This window comes from Fringilla coelebs, assembly GCF_963513975.1.
Source record: "Fringilla coelebs genome assembly, chromosome: 4".
Lineage (NCBI taxonomy): Eukaryota > Metazoa > Chordata > Aves > Passeriformes > Fringillidae > Fringilla > Fringilla coelebs.
Window position 1 is genome coordinate 28,719,418 of NC_140032.1, and position 17,824 is coordinate 28,737,241.

General features: G+C 35.7%; 1 protein-coding gene across 3 annotated transcripts in view; it reads right to left on the reverse strand.

The window, feature by feature from the left end:
- Positions 1-17,824, reverse strand: part of SGCZ (sarcoglycan zeta) — a gene marked incomplete at both ends in the record, with an annotated part of 389,172 nt that overhangs the window by 65,807 nt on the left and 305,541 nt on the right. The gene's annotated exons all lie outside the window — the stretch shown is intronic.

Genomic DNA, 17,824 nt, shown 5'->3' on the forward strand with positions numbered 1-17,824 from the left:
TGCAAGCTCACCAATCATGCTCTCATTGGAGTGGGGTGAGTGCATGAGAGAAGGAAAAAAGTGGGATTGTGGCTGCTGCTGCAGAGAGGCACTTTTCTCCCTGAAATCACCAGATACCACACAGCTCTTTCCCTGAAGCTTGCAGAGACACCATGGGTGCTGTAAGGCTTCTGGCAGTTTGCTAGCGCTCAGTATGGTTACGTATGTTTACCCAACAGCATGAAGACATCTGACAGAAACAGCTGGGGATGTGCCTTAGGTAGGAATGACTAAAGGCTAGGAAGATATTTGGGAAATTTATTATATACTTGTTACATTCTTAGATTCTTCCCTGGGCATCCATTATTGGTCATCCCTGGATTAAGCATGTAAGGTTAAAGAGACCTCGTACGTGTGTCTCTTAATATATTGGTTCCTGCTGTTCTTGAAAGTGTTCCAGATAAGAAGGAAATTACATAAGGAGACATAGATAAAGATTTATTTTTTCCTGAATGATGCATAATTTCTCTAAAATTTTCTGTGCTTTACAGTCCTTTTCTTTGTATCCAGAGTTTTCTTGTACAAGAAACATTCTTCCCAGTTGTTTTCGCTATGATTATTAACTTTAAATGATAATTGGTTTCCTGGGAAGCCTGAAATGATTCAGAGGTAATTTCAAGGAGTTCAGGTGTATTTAATCTCTCACTGGACTATGCTATGACCTCTCTAACATCCTGCCAATTACCTTTGCTTCACAGATTCTGGCAGATGAAAGAGACTGTTTGGCTTGTCCGTTTTTCCAGATAAAAAGATATAATTATCAGTGAGACACTGTGTTCAATTTTACCAGTTTGAGATGAACATGTGATGCAATCAAGGGAGCTTCTAGCAACAAAAGCAGCTGTTAAGGACCTTTTTCTCACCACTTGATTTCCACTTCCTTATGGTCTTTTGAAAATCATTAGTCTAGGCAACTGCTGCTCTGGGAAAAGCAGTTGTCCTAATAGGCATCTGCAAGGCCAAAGGCATTTAAGGAGCACTTTTCACTTTTGTTTAGTCACTTTTTGGTTAAAAATCTTCTCAGGTAGAATAACCTTATCCTTAGCAAGGGAGGATACAGCCCTGCCTCTTTTTGCCAGTTCAGCAAAGGTTTGGAAACTTCTGCTCAATAAAACTCATCTCAGTCTCATCTGAAGTTTTCTTTCCTCTCACCATAGAAAAATACTTAACACAAACCTCAGGCTAAAATCTGCCTCCCAGGTTCTAGTTTTACAAAAAGAACCTTGGATATCAAATTCTGAAATACAGGATAATGAAAAATTAAGTGAGAAAAGCCTTCTTTCTTCTTCTTTTCTTATCTTATATAAAAGATAAAAAGAGGGCTGAAGAAGTTAAGAAGTTAAATCTATATTCCTCATTTTCTGATGACGAATATAGAGCAGCAATTTTAAATACTGGACCAAAGAAAATGCAGTGGCAAAACTCCTATCAATTTAGGAAGTCTAGCATTTCATCCACATTGTTTACCCACACTTTATTTTTGCAGAAAATGCCTAAATACAGAAGTTTAAGGAATTCAAAAATAGGCTACTCAAAGGAGCTGGACATTCAGAGAAGACTTATCTGAAATAACTTGAATTATTGACCTGTAAGATGAGTATAAAGTGCAATGAATATCACTCATAGGAATACAAACATATCTAAAGCATAAAAACACTGGATATTTCTTTTCTCCATGACCTGTTACTCTCTTGATGCAAACTTCAGCTTACAATGATTTGTGATGCCAATTCAAAAATTATACCGTAGATAACAAAACCCAGCAATGTAAGAGCATTCTTACAGTTACACAGAGCTTTAATAATGTCAATATGATAATAACTAAAATATTAGTGAAGGATACTGTCAGGGCCAGGAGGGCTCTACCAGCCCTTACTGGCCCTACCAAATGTCCCTGGAGGGACCCATTCAGTCCAGCCCCACCTGAACTGAACCCTTCTGGTTCATTTGGGCTACTTCTCTCTTCTCTATAAGCCCCAAAGCATTACAGCTTCAAGATTAAAGGAAAATCAGATTAAAATGTTACAATAGTTACTTCTTATCTGAAACAGGTTTACAGCTAGGATTCATAAAAGTAAAAACAAACTAATTAATTTAGGGGATGTTTTTCAGAAATCTTTCTGAAATTGTAATCCAGTTATAAATACAATGAAACATTTGAGAAAAAAGGTTTGTTTTTTATTTTTTTGTGTTTGTTTGGTTTGGGTTTTTTTTGAGTAATAATCACAGTTCAGTAATAAATATCAACTTTTGGTTTTAGAATTAGACAAACATAATTGTAAGCATATGAAAGACTGATAGAATAAAATAATTTATAAAATCATTTTACCAAAAATATTCTGCATGAGCAATTATAGCAAAACTCTTTTTTTTTTTTTTCCACAGCTGGTCCAATTATTTTTAACATATTTTGGAAAAATTTCATGCATTTTATACTGTATTCAAATAGGTAATCCCAGCTAATTAGCTCAATTTTGAAGAGGCTTTCCAAAATGAACCTTTTAAATTAGAAACACTTTAAATGGAGCAATTTAATTCTAGTTAGTTTAATAAAACATTGGTTTACTTTAGGTAAGATGGTATGCCGTATAATTAAATATATTCCAGATTATGCCCAGAACACAGATAATTATGACAATACCACCACCCTTGACCCTCAGGAAGAGTACTGATATGTCTACATTGTTACAGTGCAAGAAGTGGTTCTTCTATGATTTGATTTCTGTGCTTAGGCAAGTGTAACATTTCAGGTCTCTGGACTTCTACACGGTGTCACACAGATGTAAAAATAATGTAATAAGCATGTAGGATGAGATCTGCCACACTATCTGCTGGCAGTTTGTAAGAGGATGTGATGCTCTATATTCTTTTATTTGAGCCTACCCCCAGTATGGGCAGCCAAAATAATTATGGCAGAACCTTTTTTTACAGAACACTTCTCAAACATGCCCTGGTACACTAGTGACTCAGAATTGCATTTCCAAGGCACCTTTACAGAAAAAAGAAGTCAGCATTAAAGTTTGGTTTTCTGAGAAACTCACCATTATCAGATTTTAAGAAATACAGAGAATATGTTTTCTCACTGCTGCAGAGCACCACATTTTGTCCATTGCTTTAGAGATTCATGCTGTGGGTGCCACTGAACAAGTTGATTGTCTGCATCTGGTCAGTGACCCCAACAGAAGAATGAAAAATGTATGAGTCATTTGACCACTCCATAGGAACAAAATGAGAACTGAAAGAAACAGAAAGTACTTGGTACTCTGGCCAGTGCAGCAGACCAAGAGAGTCAAAGGACAGAGGAGTAGATGTGCAATAACTACAGGGGCAACTGCAGTTAAGGCAAATGACAGATAACAAGTGTGAGGAATATCTTGGAGGAATTCAGTGCAAAATGTTTAGAAGAAGGGTATGAAAGACACAGTGTCAGTCAAGAAGGGGAAAAAGCAGAGCAACGACGTGAGGGGATGGAAAAAACATTCTGTAAAGTCTATCCATTGTCCAGAACGAGAGCTACAGCAACATTCCTTGTAAATGGGGAGAGGTGGAAGATTTATAAAACCACACATTTGTAGGGCTTGGAGTCTCAGAGACAGACTTTCTATTATTTAGGTTATTACTAGCCCTAAACAAACAAGAAAAAATTTGCATTAGGAAAGATATGAAAGAAAAAGACCTACAAATGAAAGCAATTGCTGAATTCTTGAGTACTTAAAAAATTGAAGGCTCCATTAAAACTGTTGGAAGTTTGTACAAGTTTGGAACTGTTAAAACACAAATTAAAGAAAACTATTTTCCTTCAGAATATTCCTGTGATATTTTTTCCAAGAATATTTCCAATAATCCATTACACCAATATTTACCAATATTCAGTATTTCCAATAATATTCTCAAAAAATTCCCAAGAATTTTCCCAAGGTGTCAGGACAGCAGGGACAACACAAGTGTTTTAAATAGGGAGAAATTAATATAATTTATTGTCTGAGTTATTTCTGGGCAATTCTGAGCATAAGAGTTAACATGAGTTTTGGTTCAATTTAATTAGATGCTTTTTTTTTCTTCTTTATAGAAAATATAGATATTTTCCATATTCATGCTTTCCCAAAGCAAAGTTTCACATCTCATTTTAGTCTTCTTCCTGTCTCATTGTCCTTTTGAACATGAAAGTTAAAATTTAATAGCTACTAATTACACTTAAAATCACAAATCTGATTGAAAATTTTTAGTAAACACATTTGGACTTCTGCTTTAAGAAAACATTTCAGATATCTTAAAATTTTGACCAAATAATATTAAAAGCCTGTACTTCTTCACATGAGATTTACACACCAATGAAATTTGGAAAAGCACAAGCAAATAGTTTGAAACAAACAAATAAAACAGCTCAGTTGATACTTGAGTTTATTGATAATGTTTCAAGAAACATACTTTCTAGATCATTCTTTCTGATCAAAGGATGTTCTCTTGATTCCCAGCCTTTGCTCTGTGTCCATGTCAGCCTTGTAATATGCTAAAGGCAATCACAGATATCGACCACATTCCTGACACACCAAGTCTCAGCCCAAACAGAGCTATACTACCAAAGGAATATTGATGTACCCAACAAGAATTATACACAGAGTTCCAAGGAGCCACATGATCCATGATCACAGCTATAACCTCCAGGTGGAAATAACTTACTTGTTTTACTTCCTTGTATAATTCACCATGAAAGTTTTATTATGGAGGAATTCAATCAAGCATAGAAAAACATAATGATAAAGCAGAAGTAGATATTTAAATAGCAGACAAAAGATGTGACTTTTGTGGAATTGATTTAAACATCAAATAAAATTTAAAATGGGATTTAGGTATAAACATCCCAACTAAAAATAAAGCAGCACTACATATGTAGTTGGAGAAAGCTTGTTAAATGCCCAAAGCTCATGACTTAGTCATTAAACTTGTGACACAAAAAGTAAAACTGTATATTACTGAACTGCAAAGCCCCCCCAAACCTTAATGGACACAAATGTAGAAAACCAATGTAAGTCTCAAAATCTGAAAGAAAAACATTAAGGGTGGAATCACTGTACTTCACTCCTGTGAAGCCTGTCACAGTTCTTGTGGTGTGGGTGCATAACTTATTGATTTTTGTCATTTAAGTTATGCTCAATGGTCACCAACAATTCATTACTCTATTTTCAGCCTTGGAAAGAAGTCTTTTAGTTCTTGTATGCATGCAGGTGTTGACCACGCTATAGCATCAGAGTGAAACAGGACTGTTTATTCCATGCTGTTTTAACTTGAACTGCTACGACATGAAATTTAGCAACAATAGCAGCAGGAAGAGGATTAAGCTATTGCAGGAAAATCTATATAAATCAAAGTATATTCATGCTTTTGAAAGCTATTTCTCAACACTCCTTATTGAGTGAGAATTTCTCTAATTGTTTTAGATTAAGTAGCTGAGAGAAGAAAAAACAAAAATCACCAAAACCCCCTCAATATGCTGTAGTGAATGATCTGATAACCTGGATATTTTTAAATCATTTACAAGATTCCTTGTTTCTGAGATGCTTATGAGGAAAGTGTGTCAACACCTGTTCACTTGATCTATGTCAAGAATTATACTTCATTTTTACTTGGCAATAAATAGAAAAACTGATAAAATTGAAAGAAATAGTCAAAATAAGTTTTTTTCATTATATTTATCCATTTCTATAGAAAATCTGAAATAAAAGTTCTTAAAAATCTGAACTCTTCAGCATATCAATAGGTTCTGAGTTCCTCTTTTGTGATGCCTTGCAGACATAGAGCAAAGGACTACATGAAAATAATATTTCCATCAGCAGTTTTTATTTCACTATGATTTCTTTGACAGATCTTTTCAAATTCTAAAGCTGAAGAAGAATAAACAAATTATAAAGAAAGTTAAGGGAAAAAAAGAAAAAATTTAGAAATACATAAATTGTAGCAGAAATCTGGAATGAAGCTTATAGCTCAAAGCAGAAAAGAAAGACTTGCTGTTAAACAAAAAGTATTAGAAAGTCTTTAATGCACATTAAAATGAATATGTTAAATAAAATTGTAAGACAAAAAAAAGGCAAGATAACTCATTAAATCTTTAGATAGAAAGACTTTTTTAGGTGAATATTAAACCTATTATTTTATAGAATTATTCTATAGGTGGCAACTTAAATCACTAAATGATAGCACTAGTATTAGCATCTGCTTTAACAGAAAAAAATCAGAAAAGTTACCTGTATTTTTTGTTTCTTTACGTAGCTCTCTTAGTTTCTACAATATTATATTTTGTTTATATTTCCTGATAAGCCTTCCTTCAAGCACAATCACTCACTGCTGGATCCTAATCACCTTGGCAAAGCTTTCTGCATTGCTAGTTCTCTCTACTGTTCCCGTGTTAAATAACCAGAAGCAAACACATCTCAAATGAACTTTGAAACACGTAGTGAACAGAGGGGATATTATTATTTATTGTCACTTTACTGGGCCTTCCCCTGCACACACCCATTACAATTGTTAGGTGCTCTCAGGCTGCATTATTGCACTTCACTGAGACAAGAACTATCAATTAGGTGGATGATTATCATAAGGTACAACAAGGCTTTGATCAAGGCATCAAAAGGAATGAGTAAGAATGGCAATTACAGGAATTACAGATAATTCACTGATTTTCTAACCAGAAAAGGAAGGTCAAAGAAGGTGTAATGTCCCCTAACAAAAAATGTGGAAAACTAACAATGGATGAGGAGAACATTGAGAAATCCTGAGGGAACTGGCTTATGTAGTTGCCAAACACTCTCACTGTTATTCAAAAAATCAAGGCAGTCAGGTGAAGTCACAGGTGACTGTAAAGAGGGAAATGTACCTATTTTTAAAAAGGGTAGAAATGAGGACCCTGGGAACTACTGACCTGTGCCTGGGAAGATCATGGAACAGATCCTCCTAGAAGCTGTGCCAAGGCTCATGGAGAACAGGGAGGTGATGAGATGTAACCAGCACAGCTTCACCAAGGGCAAGTTCTGCTTGACCAAACTAGTCACCTTCTCTGATGGAGTGATTACAAGGATCAAGAGTGACAAGGGAAGGGCCACAAATGTCATTTATCTGTAATTCTCTAAAGCCTTTGACATGGTCCCTCAAAACATCTTTCTTTCTAAATTGGAGAAAGATGGATTTGATGGGTAGATTGTTGAGTGGATAAGGAATTTGTTGGATGATCACATCCAAAAGGTGGTGGTGAACAGCTCCTGAGGGATATCAGAGATATGTTGTATCATTTTGGGGTCTCTGTTGGGACCAACACGGTTTAATGTCTTCATCAATGACAAAGCAGTCGAGTGCAGCCTCAGCAAATTTGCAGATGACCCTAAGCTGAGTGGTGGGGTTGACACATCTGGAGGATTGGATGCCATCCAGAGGGACCTGGACATGCTTGAAAAGGGGGCCCATGGGAATCTCACACAATTTAACAGGCCCAAGTGCAAGGTGCTGCCCCTGGGTCAGTGCGACCTCCAGGTATGAACACAGGCTGGGGATGAACAGATCCAGAACAGCCCTGCTGAGAGGGACCTGGGGGTGCTGGTGGGTGAGAGGCTGGACATGATCCAGCCATGTGCACTCACAGCCCAGAAAGCCAAACGTGTCCTGGGCTGCATCCAGAGCCCTGTGGGCAGCAGGGGAGGGAGGGGATTCTGCCCCTCTGCTCCGGTGAGGTGCACCTGGAAGGAAACCCTGCATCCAGCTCTGGGGTCCCCAACACAGGAAGGACATGGACCTGCTGGAGTGAGTCCAGAGAAAGGCCACCAAGATGTCAAGAGGGATGGAGCACCTTTCCTGTGAGGAAAGGCTAAAAGAATTGGTGTTCATCCTGGAGAAGAGGTGGCTTTGGGGTTGCCTAATTGTGGCCTTCCAGTACATGAAGAGAGACTTCAAGAAAGATAAAGAGGGATTTCTTACAGGAGCATGTAGTGATAGAATAAAGGGGAGTGGCTTCAAGCTGAGAGAGAATAATTTTAGATTACATATTGGGAAGAAATTCTTTACTAAGGGTGGTGAAGCACTGGTACAGCTTGCCCAGAGAAGCTGTAGATACCCCAGCCCTGGAAGTGAATGAGGCTTTGAGCAACCTGATCTAATGGAAGGTGCCCCTGGCCATAGCACAGAGGTTGGAGCTAGATGATCTTGGACGTGCCAGGACTGAAATCTTCAGCATTATTGCAAAGGTCTCAGCATCTGTTTTACCAGCTCCTAAGCAAGAAATTCAGTCCAAACTTGTCTGTGCAGCAATTTTTTCATGAAAGCAATCTCTCTGGTGCTATTGAGAAAATTCAATTTTGCCTGTCCAGCTAGAAGAGTTGGATAGCTTTCCATGTGGCATGGCTGTAAAAGAAAAAAGCTAATTTTTAGCTGTTTTAATTATGGAACTATTACTTACACCTTTCCACACTCCCTGCAGACAGTCACAGTCTTCTTTTCAGGACCACTGGTACTTGCATCCCCGGCATCTCCTATCTTCTCATAAGAAAGGATCTCATGATTTCTTATCATTTTCTCTTCTTGATTATTAAGCTTCCCTAGGTGATAATGGACCATAAAACCTCTTTTTCCTCCTCCTGTCTTTACTACACACCATTCCTGATTCTATGGTCAAGGCTGCTCTGAATTTCCCTAGGGAAATGGTATCTGCCAGCAACTTCTCACCTGAGGGAGGAGAGTGTGGTTTTCTCATGTTGAAAGACAACCATAAAATTCTCTGTTAACAACCATTGCTGACATGAAAAGGAATGAAGATGTTTCATGCCTTTGGTTGGTAGAGCATCCTCAAGTTTGGAATAGTATAAAAACAGCTAATAAGTAAGTCCAAACAGTCTTTGCTTTCCAATCCTCCAGACCATGACAAGATCTTAATCTGACTACTTGTTTTTTAACAAAGTATGCATTTTCTATCACCATAGGGTACGAACAATCAATAGAAAATGTTACATTATCTTGAAAGCAACAAGTAGAAGAGAGCATTTTAAGATTAAAACCACCAAATATCTCCTACTTTCACATGCTTTCACCCTTAATCCTTACACATCAACATCTAGAATATGACCTTGAAAAGTATTATCTCAGGTTTTGCTGTTCAATATTCTTGAACCTTGCAAAATATTTATTAAGTAGCTTTGACATTAGTATGGCACAAAGTTGGCCAATATGTGAGCTCAGAATTTGTTTCTTGTCTCCTCTAAAGCTTGTTCTCTTTGGAAAGAGAACATCCCCACATTTATTGTACAACATACCTTGGTGGTTCAATAAATTGCCTTTCTGTTAGGAAATTTGCCGTGAGACTTGCCAATCACAGACTAAAACAAGTCACTGGACCTGTTCTGAAGGTCAAAATTGAGGAAATAAAATTCTGTACAAAGGATTATGGTTCAGGGGAGGCCGTGGGATATGCTCCTTCAGGGAAACATATTATTTCCCAGTGGGAACTGCACTATTGTCAACTTTGCCATTGAGATAATTGCCACCTTTTAGTAACACAGATCTTTTCCAAAGGATATAATTAACAATCTGACTTTCATTTCAACTCTGTAGCTATTCAGAATATATTCCTGTTTCAGTAATTGGGTAATTTTTTTCACACCAAACACTTTTCACTGCAGATTTTAAAATACTGAGGAAAACTTCTCTCTACTTACTAAGACTACATCAAATAGAGCTTCACAACTGCACTTTTTCACAAATAACATTTACACTGAAAAAACATGAGAAATGCCATTGACCTGCATCACTTCTGAAACCTGCAGAATGAATCAATAGAGTCCCAAAGACTGAATTCCTTTTAAATTCAAGATTACTGAGCAATATGAGAAATTAAAAATGGTAAATGGTTGTATTTCCTCAGCAAGAGTGGTAAACTGACAAAAAGATCTCATTCTGGCTTGCACTAGTGTTTGACTGTCTTTCATGCCTCTTCATATACAAAGCAGTGCACACAGCATACCAGCAAATTGAGAATGCTTTCTGCTTTTTTTTTCTTCATTGCTGGCACAACAGTAGTTTTAATATTTTATTGTACTTCAGGCAGCTAGTTAAGCTGTCCTAAATGTAAAGAGATAAACAGTTCCAGGTGATTCTATATCAGAATTTTATACTAATTGTCAGTATAAACTATTATACTAATTGTCAGTATAAACTATTATACTTAACTTTCCATGGGAATCTTATAATATTATTTTAAAAATTTATAAATTTATAAATTTATTTTATGCTGTAAAATATTTCCAGTGCACCTTAGTTATTTTCAGTGAAGCCTGAGATGCTAATTTGCTTTCCCCCACATTTATCCTAAGAGGTAATGAAAAAAGTTCTGGTTTGTGTTTCAGCTCTGACTTTTGAACCAAGGTAATGAACAAAATTTAAACCTTGTTAGTTCATCTCAAAGAATGGTTCTGTAAAGAATAAAGGCTTGGTTTAGAACTGTCAAAGTGTTTAAACATATGAAAAATATGTAAAAGTCCAAATGTACTCTAAAACTGTATATGTAACATTTTAATAATAAATTTAAAAAGAAATCAACAGTGCACTTTTCAAAGAAATTCTTGAGAACCCTAAACACCTAACAATTTCTTTCTTACCTGAATTTTGTCAGGCTTTCTAGGATTCTAGAGCTTTATGCACATTTAAAACCACTGTGACTTTAAATATTTTACACTTAAACTCAGTCCTGCAATTCAAATAAAATTAAGAAAATTTGTCATAAGAACTTAGTTTATATTGAACTTAATGGGGGTGAACTAAGATATTGTTCGGTCTACTAATTAGCATTTCAATAAATATTAAAATTTTAAAAATTCCTATTCTTAGTATTATAATTAAATCAATATGTCTTCCTATTTGATTCTAAGTGGCAATGAAAATAATTTACTAGTTTGTCATATAATCAGGTTTAACTTTGTTAGCTTCTTTTTAGCACTAAAGACTATCAGCTGATCTATATTTTTGGAGCTATTTTTACCAAGCTTCCTCAGACAAAATCTTGTCTGTGAGTAACAGACTTTAACGGAATATGTGGTGTGGGGAAGTGGCTTAGTGACTGCTTTTAACAAAGATTACTCATGCAAATGACCAGTCATTCTTCAGAATTTTAAGGACAACGTATACTTAAAGAGATAATAAAAGTTCTATAGAGATAATAATAAAGATTGGAAAAATCCTCAGACGTTTAAAGATAATTGAAAACAGATACTGAACATCTCCCTGCAGTGCCTTCAACAATGTAAGACTGAATTTTCTGATTCTTCCAGACCAAGTAAGAATAATGAAAGAAATAGTGGTTTACTTTCTCAGAGTACAGTTTTGTTTTTTCCTTCTCAGCTAAGGAAAAGCATTCATCCATCACTCAAATGAACTGGCTTACCAAAGAATGTAAACAGACAATAGCAAAAAATAGAATTTAGATTGCTTATTAAGAAAATTAAAAACCGCAGCTCAACTAAGACAACTAAAATCCCTGAACTGATAGAAGTAAGAGGGAAGTTCTGCAATAGTGGATGGGATTGACCAGCTAGGAGGAGGAAAGAGCAGAGGCTTTTTAAACTATGTTAAGGCATAGAGACATATTTCTCTGCCAAAGGACCTAATGTGCAACTCTGTTATAGTCTTCCAATATTTATATAATTTCTATCCAAATGATTTATGCCCAAGTGAGAGAAACTACATCAAAACTTCTGCAGAATGTGACCATGCATTTGTTGTCACATTCATTAAGAATTTAAACCAGCTTCAGACAGTATTTAAAGTTGAAGAGACCAACAAGAATTGATTTGGAAAATTCCAGTTTCCCTTCAGATAAAAACATACAACATTAATTATCCCAGTGATAATTCCTTGCTTTTATACAGGGTTGACATTTATAGTTAAGTCCTTATAGACTGTAAAAAAGCCAATTTTGTTTAAAAATAAATTTTAAATAATGAATTGCAATGACTTTTGTGCTAAAGTGCAGCACATGCTTTACAAGACAAACTGTCCCATCAGTCAACCTGGGTTCTCTGGGACTCTAACAGATTTGTAAACGCCCTTAACTGGTAACTGACTGTGTGACAATTCTTCCCCCAAAGAGGATGTTCCTTTTGTTTTTACTTTATCCATTTTGCTGTGGAAATTATGTAGATGATTGGCACACTGAGTGCAGGAGATTGCCAGCCAAAAAAGTGGAAAGTCATTTCAAGTTTTGTAACTAATTCTCACTTTGCTGTTAAATATTCTCCCCTGTAAAAAAATTATGAAACATCTATTTGGAGGAACAGGTTTGCCATCATTGGAAAACTTAAAATATTTTAAAGAGAATCCTAGCCAACTTGTGCAGTATTTCAACACAGTATTTCATTTTTTTTTCCTTTAATCAGTCTTGCTCTTCCATTTGTCAATGCCGTGGATGTGGGGGAGGAAGGTTATGCGCATTATTTCAAGAATACAAGAAAATATTATCTGATTAAATGTCAATCTAAAAAAAAAGCTAATTTTAGATGTATTTGTGCTAACCTATAATCTTTATATAAGAAAATCTGTATTAATAAATTTTCATCCTCTGAAAATGCTATATTTATATTATACTTTAAATTTAGCAGCCTTTAACCCTGTGTGGTAACTTTTCAGCAAGTAATGGAAGATATTACTGTGTATATAGATGATATAATGGATGAATTAACTTGCACCAGGAGACCTTTGAATAAAATAATAATGTATATTCATGCATGTATCTTGAAAATTGTTTTGGTTCCTCTAATAATATGACAAGAATTCTACATTACATATTCCAATATCAGCTTGACACCCTGAAAAAACTATTTTCTTTTCAATTCTCTTGCTCAATGAATTAATTTCATTAAGAATCAAATTTGATCAACTTTTAAAATTTTTATTTCAGTCGGCAAATCTCAAACTGCCATGACTGAAGGAAAGCCCAGGGGTGATATCCAGCTGTACAGTGACTCCCCAAGGTTCAGGAGCCCCATCACGACCCTTGGCAGCCAACCAGGCCAGGAGGGCCAGTGCTGTGAACAGCCAAGGGAGATTTACATGACTCAATGATCCTTGTGGGTCCTTCCCAACTCAGCATATTCTGTCATTCTGTGATTAATAGTGCTAACAATTATGAAATGCAATGCTTTCATCTTTTTATAATAATAAACACCCCAAAAAGTAGAACTATACATCAAATGGGGGAAAATCGCAACAGAATTAGTTTTACTTCATCAAACTAATATTAGCTAGTGGATTTTTTTTCCCAACCAATAAAATTACAAAAGCCATAATGAAACACAGTTGCATTTCCCAATTTCCTGAGCTTGAATTTCATCATTTTTTTCCTGCACAGACATCAACAAATAGACCTGTGTCAGCCAAAGGCTGTGAATGCTAGTCAGCTATCAGCTTCTTTTTTGAGACTCTAGCATAAAACAGTATTTCAACAGTGTGCTCTCTCTAGGTCAGCACTTCTGAAGTGTCAGAGATCCTGAGGGAAAAGAAGAATTTTAGTTAGGAAAAAATCTACCCTGAGTCAGCGTCTGTCTAGTTTATAGTGTGAAAAGCTCAGGCAAAATTTTTATAAAAGAATGTAAAAGACAAGGAAAAAATGTAGCCATAACCTATATTATCATCCATAATTTTATGTCTCATAAATTATACAAAAGGAATTATAGCAGTAGAAGAAGACTAGTTCAAATTTATACAAAGGGAAATGGAGATTGCCAAAATCTGTGATATTCCCACTGTGTCACAGGGCCAGGTTCTATACTAGCTTCATGTTAATACAAAATCGGAAAGGAGACATTCAGTTTCATTATCTTTATCTGGATATATTTTTATATACCAAATTGATAAAAATTATTGAGTATCCCTTCCAAAACCAGGAAGGCTGTATTTTCAAAACAACATTTTGCCAACAAAATAGAAAGAATTTTTCAAATATAGAATTCCTAGCAGTACAAATAAAAATCAAACTAATAAAACACTCTTTCATATAATTGTCTTCCATGTTGCTTTGATATGATGTTCCTTTTAAAGGCCCTAGCTAATTCCTCAACAAGCAGTCAGGGACAGAGTGAGAGCTTTTAAACCTGCATTCCTTCAGGAGTACAACTCCTTTTTATGTCATGTCTACACAATAAGGCAGGTGCTCTACCTGTCAGGCCTCCTAGCCCTGACTCCCTTCCCAAGGAATCATTAAAAGCAACAACTTCTTCCCCTGCTCAGGCAACTCGATTTCCTGCTGCTGAAGGGCAAGGAGGGACAGATGCGATTTGTCTGACTTTTATGCCAGAGTGAAGTCAAGAACAGAGAAGACCAAAACCCAAGACCTCGGGACCGAGTCCCACCACACATTTCTCCATTGGCTTTTTCTCCTGACAAGCTGAACTGCAAGCTGAACTTGCACCACGCTTCAAGGACAGGTTCTCAAATTTGTTCCAGATTCCCATGGAATTTTTTCCCAGTTTGACTCTAGAGGAAGCATATGATTTATACAACCTCACACCTTTTCCACAGGAGCTTTAAAAATACCACATATGTCAAATAATCTGTCGTTTTTTATACCCTTAATCTTTCTTTCATGAGACTAAGCTAATTCCTACGAGGTAGACATAAACCTTGCCAAAGAACTTCTATAGGGAAGTATTTCATGGTCTTGGAAGTCCCCTTTTACCTAGCCAAAACTGATTTATTTTCTAAGATGATTTTCTCTAGTTCATTCAGTTTTCAAAACAATGTTCAATACTCCCAGTTCAATATTAACACTTTAGAGTGTTACTTTCATTAAGGGTAAAAAAAGAAAAATTAATTCATGCACACAATGAAGTTCACAGCAAGAGAGTCAGAGCAAAGTAGGAAATCTCAAATGCTAGCTATAACACAAACATATTTCCCAGGTTTTTGGCTTTTTGATTTTTACACAGAAGATTGAAGTTTTTTGTTTTCCCCATGCTTTATACCTTTCAGACATAATTTTCAGATTTTTTCACTATCTGAGGTGCTACACACAAAATAATCCACTCCCAGCATTGTCAGGTCATAACACAGATTTTAGTAGATATTAATGCAACAGGCTGAATCCGAGACAATTTAAAAACAGATTTTTACATGAGAAGAGGACTGATATTTATTTGTTTGGGCAATTTACCTTCTTCTGTTCGACTGTCTTGCATGAACAGATTCAGCCTTTGCTTTAACTTTCTAAGAAGATGTAATAAATACCACAGCCACCTTTTAAGGTTGAAATGTAGTGTTCTTTTCCATAATGTATTGTATAATACATCTACCAGTTCTCTTTTATTATTAGAGACTCATTTGGAGTCATTCAATTGTACCATGCTACCACTAATTCATGATATCTGCAGGCTCTTCTAAAGCCCTAAGTGAGAGAAAGGATTGAATTAGGAATAAACTTTCTTCAAGAGTTGTAGGAGAATTATAAACACAATGGAAATTTCACAGAATTTGAAAGTTAAATCAAGTTCTGCACAGTGTGATTAATTTTGAGGATCCCCTCCAGAAAATGTAAGTAATCAATTTCTTAGTGTTAATGACAATAGATTACAAAAGTTTAATTTAATTTTCAATTTTAGACCGTTTGAATGACAAGTCTAGTCACAAGTGGTAGACTGCTAATAGCAAAAATGGTTTTTGAAAGTCTTTCATTCAGTTCTTTGACATAGATTAGATCAAAATGTATTTTATTATCTCGAAGTGGAAGAAGAGATGCTGGATTTGCTTTGCTGTGAGAGAATAAAGGCACACACATCAGTCACTAGTTGACTTTGTGATGTAGATGCTTTATCAACCAAAGATTCTTTTGTGCTCAAGTATTACACAGGAATTCTAGGAGGTGTAAATAGCTATTAACAGTTGTAGAAAGACAGGTGCTAGAGTTGACATAAGCTTCTTTATGCTGCTTCAGAGACAGTGATCTTGTGTGTACATAGGTTTGTGTGCCAATTATTTCTCATGGTTTCTACTTACTAAAAAATGGCATTTCATTATCTGTATGGGGCATTGATATAGCTGTACTGTCTATACTTTGCTGCCACCTAAAATGAGGAAATATTTTTTGACATAAAACTGCAATTAAAAGACAGATGGTAAAATCTGAATCTTTCAAACTTTCCAAAACAAAGTAAAGCAAAACAGAAAAAACAGCAGTTATTTTCTTTTCCACTTTGTCACAACAGGATCGAAGACCCACAACCCAGTGCCCTCACACAGCTGGTGAGAAACTTGGTGAAATTTGTCTAGTTGAACTGTGTGCTGGATATCTGTGACTCTTCCATACACTGATTGATTTTTGGAGAAGGACAGAATTTACAATATAGATATGTGTTCTTTATAATTTATTGCCTGAAAACATTAAATTACCTTAAAATTCTTCATTCACTAGTTCAGAAAAGTGGCAGTACAATTTTTAGTTTATTACTGAAATTAAAAAAAAAATCCCATGTCTGTTTTAAATAATAATGTGTAAAAATCAGCAGGGAATACTGGTGTATCATTAGGAATCAGCCTGTGAAACAGTGATTTGGGGGGACAAACCTAGATTCATAGTTGTTTGAAACAACAAAAAGATTACAACTGCCACCAAAAATTAACTCAGTGAATAACCAACACTTTAGCAAATTAGCCAATGGCTATATTTTAGCTCATTTACAACTTTCAGGCAACAACAGGGAGAGAATAAATATTTGTGTTTAAAACAGGAGTCTTGTATTTTATAAAAATGACAGGGTGAATAAGGCTATAGACACACATACATGGATTTAAGAGAAATCAAGAAAAATCCCAGAACTTCTGGCAACTTCTACCACAGCCACTTAGGCTGCATCTATGCTGCCATTCCAACAAGGGCACATAAATGCATCCACCTATTCTATCAACGTTTCAGGCTCTTTCCTGTAGGCTTCATAGTGCATTGGAGCCCCTTTGGAACCCTCTGAGGCAAGCTCTTCCTCCATTTGTCCAGATATATGTGAAACAAAACAGTCAAATATAAGGAGCTCTGCCTCACTCCTGGCTTACTGAAGATTGCTTACAATTGCTGGCATTTCGCTGAGTGTCAGGGCTTGCAGAAGTGTCTCTGAATTATTTAAATCATTTTACCAAGAGTGATATAACAAGAATTCTATCTCAGACAGACCAGTGTTCCTGAGTTGACACTGCTCCACCTGCTCTGTATGCCTACTTGTACACGGAATTCAAAAGGTCAAGACAAAATTGCATGGCAAAACGACAATACATACTTGTTCTAATTGCCATGTTACAGTAGAAAAAAATACTTGAGGCAATATATCACTTTCAAGCATTCTGTCTTGAAACAAAACCAGCCTTTGTCACAAGGCCAGCTGTTCTTTAAATTTTGGATGTGTGAAAACCTGAATTTCATCATTAGTCTGAGTTTTTTAGAAGAGTAACATGAGTTCATTTGTCAAACACAGAAAATAAAAGTCATACTGAATGCTTCAACTCATGGCAGTGGGATTGGGACTAGATGATGTCTATGGTCTACTCCAACCCTTAATATTCTGTGATTCTATGAGCTTTGATTTATATCTGTTTTCTCTTTCAAAAAACTCATTTAATTCTATACTGAAATGAAACAATACATATGTTCCACATCTGTAACACAGGATTGTCTAATTTGGGAGGGAAAATTTATGTTTCTATATAGTGAAATATTATCAGAAACAACAGATTATAGAAAAATTTGATCTCTTTATCAGCTGAAGAGTAGAAGCAGTTT